Source organism: Copadichromis virginalis, linkage group LG15 (genome assembly GCF_057382275.1).
Source record: "Copadichromis virginalis isolate Kocher_CV1m ecotype Utaka linkage group LG15, C_Virginalis_male_GT1.1, whole genome shotgun sequence".
NCBI lineage: Eukaryota > Metazoa > Chordata > Actinopteri > Cichliformes > Cichlidae > Copadichromis > Copadichromis virginalis.
The window spans coordinates 15,250,724-15,260,767 of NC_140632.1; the positions used below are offsets into that span (position 1 = coordinate 15,250,724).

General features: G+C 39.2%; 1 long non-coding RNA gene across 1 annotated transcript; it reads right to left on the bottom strand.

Moving 5' to 3' along the window:
• Window positions 1–219: 219 nt before the first annotated feature.
• LOC146692158 (uncharacterized) lies at window positions 220–5,388 on the bottom strand. Its single transcript, XR_014915148.1, has 3 exons — window positions 5,120–5,388; window positions 2,455–4,755; window positions 220–1,047 (listed from the first exon to the last, which is right to left on the bottom strand). It is a non-coding gene; the product is annotated as an uncharacterized LOC146692158 (long non-coding RNA).
• Between the last annotated feature and the right edge of the window lie 4,656 nt (window positions 5,389–10,044).

Sequence of the window (10,044 nt, forward strand, 5' to 3'; positions counted from 1 at the left end):
AATTTTTCCAATCTTTGAATCCAACCCTCTGTGGTTGATGCTTCTCAATTCGATCAAATGATGTGGCATCCTTTCATTCCTAACACATTACCTAGTTACCCACTGAATTTGAAGTTCAATTTATTTGAATCATATTTCCAGTGTTCACAAAGCACAACACAATCAGCATGTAGTGCAAAAAGCCCACAACTGAAGAGCCGAAGTGTTGAAATGTCTCTTTATTTTTATTAACATCAACATTATCTGTTACTTTAATGATTAGTTATCAAACTGATTGCATATTAATATTCATTTTCAGCTGATGGACTAATCAATTCTTCAGCTCCACTTCACTGAAGTCTCTGAGCTCCTGGTAATGAGCATGAATAATGGTCTCATAGTTATGTTTATCCAACTCAAGTTTCTTGTTATAGCTAGGACTGCGGCCTTGGATGGATTTTGAGAAAGTTAGTGTAATGTAGGTTGCAGAGCGAAGACCTCAAGAGACAAAACTTTTTCCTTTGTGCAACCTCTTTTACAACTTGCTTTCTACAACTACTACAGCAACTGCATTCCTCCCAAAACTTATTTTGTAAGACAGGTTAGTAGTACGGAAACATGTTGTTTGGGTTACAAAGTCAGCAAGACAAACATGTACAGTAAAACTAAGACAAGAAATACTACAACAAATACTAATTCAACATATGCAGAATTACATTCATACACAAGTAATTGTTTTCAGATGAAGACAGAAATGCAAGAAACAAATTTCATCAAACAAAAACAGATTCTCACAAATTTTATGCAATTCATTGAGCTCTTTCATTTTGTCTTTGGCTTTTCCTTCAGCATCAGGAATGCATGAACGAAGTGCGGTCATAAATATCCAAGATAGCTCATTCACATTCTCAGTCAATACATTCTCCAGTGAGGCAGGTCGATGGTAATAAAACTAAAAAGTCAGTGCTATGACAATATCAGCCTGACCTCAGAGTCATCTCTCGTATAAGATCATTCGTCTTTGTTGGCCGCACCACCGAGTACAGCCTTGACATCTTGTCTGGCTCTCTGTGAAACAAGAAAAATACAATTATGACACTTTAATGCTTTGCATTGCTGAAATTGTCTTACAAGAATAAAGAGGACTTTCAAGTGGGTGTCTTTTGTCTTGTTTGTCCTGTTCAACTAGTGCTGCATGTATTTATTCAGGTGGGTTTCCTAAAGGCCAGTATTTCTACTGACAATGTAAGATCTCACAGTTTTTAGCCTTGCCACTCTTTCCTGTCTCATAATATTTCCAGCAGTACACTTGCCAACAGGAAATAGGTTTAGCTTGCTTTCAAAAACAAATTTCTCTTACTCTTAAAATAACCCTTTCTGTCCAACATAGCGGGAAAGGTTGTTTTATCCCAGTAATGGTGTTTTGGAGAAATATGAGTCAGGCTTCAAGAATGCGTCACAGCAATGGTTCTGCATTGCTTGGGGATAAAAATGACTTACTCTTGTTCCTACATGGTATGAACCACAGCATTTTAATGATGCTGATGCTTATGGCACTGTTGAGTGTTTACTCCTGGACCCTGTCAAGCATACAGTCCAGAGGGGGCTTCTAGAGGAGTCCATCAGACTACTCTGCACTTTAAAAACAGATGCTCAAGGCATGAGGAGCGCTTCATTTAAAAATCGACACAAAGGGGTCCTGCCCAAGCATCACTATGTTACAGTCAAGGGATAACCAGGGTCATTGGATTTCATGCTTTGTGGTCCATAGATGTGTGTACAAATTCTCAGGGTGATCCATAGGTTAATATTTTGGGACCAAATAGTAGACAGATGGGGCAGATCAGTACTTCTATCCCTAAAAATATCAAAAAACTATTTAAAGAAATGTTGAGAAAGAGACAGAGTTAGAGGCACATTTCTGAAAAGATACGCTTAAATAAAGGTCTGACTCAACAAATCGAAAAAAACTTCCAAGCTGATTGTGGAGCTAAGGTACTTAAGACCCCTGGGATATGAGAGAGTGCTGGCAGCTATGCCAGTTAGGTCTTTAGTCTCCCTTCACAGGACTACATACTGATATTGGCAGCATGGATCCATCTTTGTTTCAGTGCCATTGCTAATTTTACCCCCAATCCATTAAAGCTTCTTCTCTCTCCAGAGGATTTTGAGAATGAGGGTTTCAGTCTCGCAGCTGGTAGCATCTGTATTAAAATCTCTGTAGTTACATCCCACCTGTTCCCCAGCTGAAGTACACACACACTTTAACTGTTAGCAATAAAGTTTGTTTTGGTTATGGTATTTTTTCCCTTACAGTGCCTTAACTCTCCCATGATTTAAACAGACGATCTGCTGAATAAATCACTGGAACTTGTTTCCCCAGTGTGGAGATTTTTGAGATCTTTCTCGGTCTCTGTCTTTGTCCCACTGGCTTTGGGTTGCCTAGAACAATGTTTGATGCAGAATAATACTTACTGTCTTTTGCTGTTCAGCCTCCATTGATCACTCCCCCATGGCTCATCTTCAGTGACCATCTTCCATCACTCTTGCTGGCTCTATTCATCCTCTGACTTTACTCTTCTACTGTCTTTCTACCAGTCATGTAGATATAAAATAAAGTTGGGTTATGGCTGAACTAAACTTTGTAAATATCCACAAAGAAAACACACTTACATAGTAGTTTTGTGAATTGTAAAATTACACGTCTTTAAAATAGCATCCATTTGAATCTCAGCACTGCAACATTTATGCCTAATCCCAGGTTCAATGTGTTTAATCCTACCAAATTTTGTAAGACAAGAACTGTAAGCCACATATTTTGCTGACACCTTGCAGTTCCTGGTAGAGGTGGTAATGTAACTCTTATTGCCTTAGGAAATAAGACATTTTGTCACCTCGAAAAATGTTGGGAACTTGTTTTAGGCCAATGGAAGCAATTTGTCAAGACAATTTGATTTCATCTAGTCTGCCCTGAGTCTTCAAAGCTTATCCCACAGCAAAAATCCTTATCGACTGTGACTTGCTTCTCATCCACACACACGTTGTCTAGCCTACAGTCTAGCCTGGTTCACCTTATAGTCTCAATTATCACACCTGCTACTGAGGGAAGATTCTCACATGCCTTTGACATTGGAAGAGTCAGAGCCAGAGTGGCTGATAAAGACTAATGAGAATACTTTAATATCTTACCAAAACATCAACACATTTTTCTTTTGCCAGTATAACTGGAGCCATTTACTGGAGCTATTTTGAACTTTAAACAGTCCAGCTTTAATGTGTGCTGAACAGACATTTAAACACAACTATGAAATGTGACACAAACTCATTTACTGAGAATCCATCCATCTTCCACTTCTCTGAACTTATCTGAGTTTTCGTCATTGCAGGCTAAAACGGGAATTCTAGAAGTCCCAACAACTCCCCAACAACACTTTGCATTTCCTCCTGGGGGATCCTGAAGTGTTCCCAGACCAGATGAGCATTACGTCTCCAATGAGCTCTGGGTCTACCCCAGTGTCTCTTCCGAGTTGGGCATGCCTGGGAAAACCTCCAAAGGGGGTTACCCAGCAAGCAGCCTAACCAGATGCCTGAACCACCTTTACTGTGTTCGCTCAGCACTCAGGAGCAGCGGCTCCACTGCAAGCTCCCTCCAGATGTCTGAGCTCTTCATGCTATCTCTAAGGCAAAGAGCCCAGCCACCTTGCAGATAATTACTTGTTATTAAATAGTTGACTAGATAGCATTTGCTGGTTATTAATTATCAGCTGTTTTGGGCAAAGCATAAAAGAGACCAAGCCTAGAGCAAAAGAAGGCTTAGACAATTTATATCATTTAGCACATGAAATGAACTTGTGATTTTTGTGAAGCTGTGCTATGTCTTTTTAAAACAGTAAAAGTGTTTTTCTATCAAAGTTCTTGAGCATTGTTTTCTTAGCTCTTATAGGCACGCTTAGGTGTTTACTTAGCTGTTCAGTCCTTTTTTCTTTATTCAGTCAATGCCCTCAGACCTTGAGAAAATCTTTGCTAGTTTTTACTCTAGCAGCTAGCTAATCATCTCATTATTTTATGTGATATCAGATTTTATGATCAGTTCCATATGTATGTAAATCCAGATACCAAGCAATGCCTTTTTTTGAGGTGATTAAAAAATAATAATTGAACAAATTCTAAAATAATAATTATTCTTAATTTACCTGCATCCTTCCAGCAGAATGACTGTTAAGAAATATATTTAATGTGGCACTGACCACTGCAGAAACCCTGCTTTGATTGAGAGGTAACCTTTCTATGTATGTAATATTTGTTTGCAAACTATTGCATGATGGCTTTTGTTTTTGTAACAGTTCTGTATTGCTGGGTGAAATGCTAAGTAACATACATACTTAGCATAAAAATCTTGGGTGCTTTTCGCTTTTCTTTCCCATTTGCAGGTGTTGTACTAACTGACTGGAGTTTGGCTTAGCCTAATGAGATAGCAGATCATTATACATGAGCTACAATAATTTCCCTAAGCTCCCCAAACCTAGTTTTGTCTTAATTTTACATCCAAAGTTCGAGCTGTCCTGTATAGTTTTTGTACATTTTTAATCCTCAAAAGTACCAACTGTCTATTTTTTGGGGATCTAAAGAAAAAAGCTGCAATTAAGCCAGACTTGTAATCCAATTTAGAAGATTCCCATCGAACACTGGCCGGTTTGGTGTTCCGTTTTTTCCCAAAAGACGTCGCAATGCCGTCTGCTCGATGTCCACCGTGAAGGATGCCCTGTATTCTCTTCCCTTAAGAACAAAATAAAACAGAACAATACTAATAATCGAACAACAGAACAAAATAAAACATTTAAAACATCACGCTTGTGACAAGAATAAGAAAGTCATGAAAAGACACCTCACCACGAGGGAGACAAACTGGTGATCTCTCACTATGATGTTAATTTTTATCTGACTGAACAATTTTTAAATGTCTCACAAAGTCAGACTATCATACAAGTTATTTTGCCCTGCAGAGCAGTGAACACTTACTGCCTACACATTACCATACCCCATCCCAGCATACATTTATATAAGCCTGAGGTATATTACATGTCGTACAGTACTTCTGCCCAATACCTAAGAACACATATATAAATACATTACCACTCACCAACATGTTTACATGTCATATGTATCTGCAACCTCTGGTTCTCGGTGTCAGGCTAATCCATATGTGAGCTGTCCCCACGGCAACAACCTCTCAACATGTCTTTAACAAACCTTCCCAGTCTCCCAGAGCCTGAAATACAAACAGGCGCTCACACACGCATTTCCATTACATTCTGTCCACCCACCTCCACATTCTTCCCGCCATCTGACACAGCAGCACCCTCCCTTTGATTCTTCGCTGGAGTAAACAGTCCCCCCGCTGCCATCACACCAGAGATGTTCTCATGAATATTCATCAAAGCCAAAGCTAGCGCCCAGAGGGGAGAGTCTCTTTGCGGACAGCGTGAATTGGCCACTTCATCTTCAGGAACAACACTTGTTTGTTTAGGTCTTGCAGTGGTTGTTTATTTCTGCTTTTATCCTGTGTCAGCCCGACTTTGGCCATGAACTTATACAACAAGAAAGGTTTCCTGTTTTGTTTATGTGGGTGTGAATGTTTACTGTCAATTATGGTGTGTTTGTTTAAATCACTATAATGTGTGCATAGTGACTCAGCAATAACACAGATGTTCAGTTTTACTGGAGAGACAAGAACTTTACCTGTGTAGGTAACCATACGTGGCCCCAGTGCAGTGTATGGCAATCTTTCCCAACATCTAATGAAAGACCATAATGATCCAAAAGCAGTGGGAATAGCTACAACAGAGTGAGCATCACAATCAAGACAGCATCATCTCTTTAGGGAATTAATATTCAGAGAAACTGAAAATAACTTCTCAAAGGAGTTCAGCATAAAGTCCTTGTTTCATGTTCTTCTCTTTGTCTGCACTAACACGTTTGCTTCTTGGCTTTATCTGGTCCTCCTGCAAGTCTTGGCAATGATACAAGAGACTTTCTCAGATGTTGTTTACAACAAACAAATTTCTCCATAGGGGCCTCCCAGTGGAGAGATTTAGCTGCTGCTTCCACACCCAATAAGATTTGTTGCCGCACCAATAGTTATAAAGTCAAATATGATGGCGCCAACTGAGACTCTTGGAACGCCTTTTGAAACCATTCCCTTTATAGTGAAATAATTTCTCCTCTTATCTTCCGACACAGCTTCTTTATCTTTGTCATGACCTTGCGTGGCAGGTCTAGATAGTCTCTCTCTCTCTCTGATGATAAAATACAAAACAGCAGCGATGGTTTATGTTCAGATGTTTAATAATTTAGCAGGTGCACAGTGCAAAAGTACAGACAAAGACAAAAAAAACCCCTGCATATATTTAACTATTAGCTTTTAAATGTGACTTCACAGTGGCATCATCGTTATCAGTGACGTCTGGTGCTGGAGGAACTCTGTCTCATGTTTCAGTCCCAATAAAAAAAGAATTCTATACACTAGAAGGAACAGAGTGTGGGTGGTTTCATATTATGTTGCAGAATTGTATATTTTGCAATAAACGTAAGACAGACATTTAGGAACTGAATAAATAAATCATCAAAAACATCAGCAGTCACAAATCGTCTCAGCTGCTATAGCTGTAGTTATTCTATTTCCAATATATCACAATTAAGAGTCTTTCTTCCTAGCTTTCACTTTCAAGCAGAGGAACTGCAAATGTGTTGAATTTTCATGTTTACTGAAAAATGTGTTTTGAATAATGGAGTGTTAAGATTCTATTGAGGAGAGGATCAGATGAAGGACAGTGAGGGAGTCATGGTAGGACAACATATACTCATAAAGGTGAAAAAAGAAAAGAAAAAAACACCAACGCTCTCTCAATCACAGCAAGCAAGGGGGGGGGGGGGTGTCACCTGTTATTCGGGGGTCATCGCTATGGTAACTTATTCTGCAGACTACTACAAAGCAGAATCTGTTAGGTTTAAAATCAGAGATCGTCCTGACTTATCAATTCTCCAAAAAGTACTGTCACCTTTCCTGGAAGATCCCTTGGACCTCTGTGCATGAATAGTAGTAGGATCTATTTTTTTCTTTCCTTTTTTTGGAAAGAAAAATAGTACCAAAAAAATCTTTGCCTTTCCTGCACTTAGCCTGATTGCCACTGTTACAATTTGCTAAATGTACCGGGGTCAGGAGACACAGAGTCTGTTTAGACACAGGTGAAAACAACTGAAGACAGGTTACACGGTGAGGGAAAACAACGGGAATGAAAGAGGAAGTAATAACAAGGGAACCAAGACACCTCCAAGAAAAAACAGAGGAAACACAGGAGACACTAGAAAATGTAAAAAACACAAAACATGAGAAAGAATATCAGTTGAATCAAAAGTGGGACTAAAACACAAATACTAGACAGGAAACAAAGATAATGATGGCCTGGGTCTGTTCAGGTAAAGAAAAAAAAAGTGTTTGTGCAAAGTGCTGCATATACATTATGTTTATGTGACATTACATAGGTACAATATCTGATTAATAATTCCACAAATGTGGCCAGATCCCAGAGGTTTTTGCTACCATTGTTGCTGCCAGTCTCTGTGCTCATTAGCATCGCAAACTTATCACTTCGCACCCGAGACAGATGACATCAGAGGAAAGACAAATCACTTAAAAGTCAACTTTGCTTTGACAGGCAGAAAATAAAAGGAGTAAACAACAAAGGATGAGTTTTGACTGGTTTCACCAGTTATCTGGAAGTAGCGTGTGTTCAGTGGCAGCCTGCAGAAAAAGGCTGGGACTGTACCACAAGGATCTTTTGTGCTTTCCCCTGGCTTTCCTTATATGGGGAAAGCCAGGGTGAGCTCTTCCATCTAGATGGAATGATTTATGTGTTCAGCACCGGCTGGTCATTGCTGATGTTTTTATTTATCTACTTGCTCCTTTCTGGTAGAAGCTCTGATGCAGCACCGGTGCAAAGGTCTTCTTCTCCTTCTTTCTGTATCCAGCCTGTTGTATTTTAAGCCTTGCTGTCAGAAATACCTACAGATGTGATAGAAGACCTACTAGTCAAATGCCAGTGTGGGGCACAGCTAAACTCTTGTCTATTTCTGCTTCAGAGCATTATCTGTAGACACTGCAGCAGCTAAATAGGCCCTGAACACACCTTTGCATAGAACAACATTATATAGCTCAATGGAGCGTTAATGACAGCACTTATACCAATTACGCTGTGCAGAACCATCTATTCGAACAATAGCAGCTTCTGTGCAGTCCTCCCACATAGAATCATTACTTCACTGTACTTTTATGCAAGTCACTAATATTAATGAAAACTACGCTAATTGCAGGTCCATCATGAAATTCTCCTTTCCGAGTGTGGGGAAAATTCCTTAACCTAAGTTTAGACCATAAAAAACCCTTACTTTTATGATATGTTATCTCTTTTTATGGACTCGCTGCTGTTCTATTCAGTGCTTAGCAGCCACGTCTTTTTAGGCTTGCTTCTCCACCTCCCCTGCCCTCCTTTTGTCATCTCTCTTGGCTTTTTTCAACTTTTTTCTTTTTTCTCCGCCTCCCCAATCACACCATAAATTGGATGGCAGGCAATTAAGTGAGTTGTCGGAGGGCTCGCTGACAGCAATTAGAAGGTGTGTAGGAATTCATGGGGAGACATGACGCCCTGCACTTTTGATTTCTAGACTGATGTCTCTTTTTCCTCTTTCCTTTTCAGGACGGAGAATACGTTTAGAAAGGGGAGGGAAAGAAAAGTGAGGGAGCAAAAGGTTCAGGACGGCTTAAATGAGACAGAGGAATGAAGAAAAAGGAGGTGGGATGCAGATGGAGTTGAGAAAAATGAGTGCTCAGGAGAGAAAAACAACAAAGGGAGGATAGCAGAGGGTGGAAAGTGATCAAAGCCCAGCCAGGGTTTTTGTCAAAGACTGCGGGCTGACTCAAAAGAAACTGGAGTTAACCTTATTACACACTCTGCAATCAGCAGTGAACACAAACAAAAGCTGTGGAAGAAAACAGTGGGGATATGTCATTATTTTACTTATTGTTTTTGAGAGGGCTTAGGGTGTTTGGAAACAGGCAATCTCCAAAACATTTGGACATCCCACACGCTGTACAGGCATTATCAGTATTAATGAAAGTTTCAACTTTTTGAGAGTTCAATGGTCTGATTTGATTCAGCTATTGTATTTTTCCTGAATTCCCTCGTCTTGCTCTGTCAGTGTATTTCCAATTATTATTTTTTTCAAATTTTATTTAACTGGGTGAATGGCGCAGAGGTTAGCAATCTATTCGTCAAAGGAGACAAGGAAGCAATCAGGTTACAATTGGCTTCCTTAGTAAATTGATGTCTTTAACATCATGAATCCCGAGAATCTCTGCTTCTATAATTGAAGCAGAGGAGTACAGAAATCATTTGAGACAATACAGATCAAAGTCATTCTACTTTGCAGGACAGTTAGGAGTTTGAAAGGGTAGAATTTTCTCCTGATATATAGCATACATTAGTCCAGTTATGTCAAGTACACATCTATACAATTTTTTATTATGATATCAGTTTAATGACATAATCAAAAAAGTTTTATATACTATATATTATTACAAAATATATAAAATTAATCTCTCTCATGCACGTGTTTAAGCTATCAAACATGAAGAAAATGACTGCGTTGTCCCAAATGATAAGAGGAGAAATTACTTCATTACACCAAGAAGGCAAAGTTTCTAAAAAGATAAACACATTTTGCAGCATAGAAGGTAAGACTGTAAATTATGGGGCAGGAACAAAATTTCTACATGGGGAAAAAGACCATTTAAACCAGAGCCAGAGATGGACGCATGTGATACCAACCAAACCCTGCAGGAGAACCAAATACAAGCAGGAACAGCTGTCAACAAAATGGACAGGGTGTATACCTATGCTTGGTATAGCATGTAGGGGTCTTACACATATAATTTATTTCTTTTTTAAACAGCATATTTTAAGTGCAATATGGATTCTCTGGAGATTCAATTTCATATGTAGAATTTCT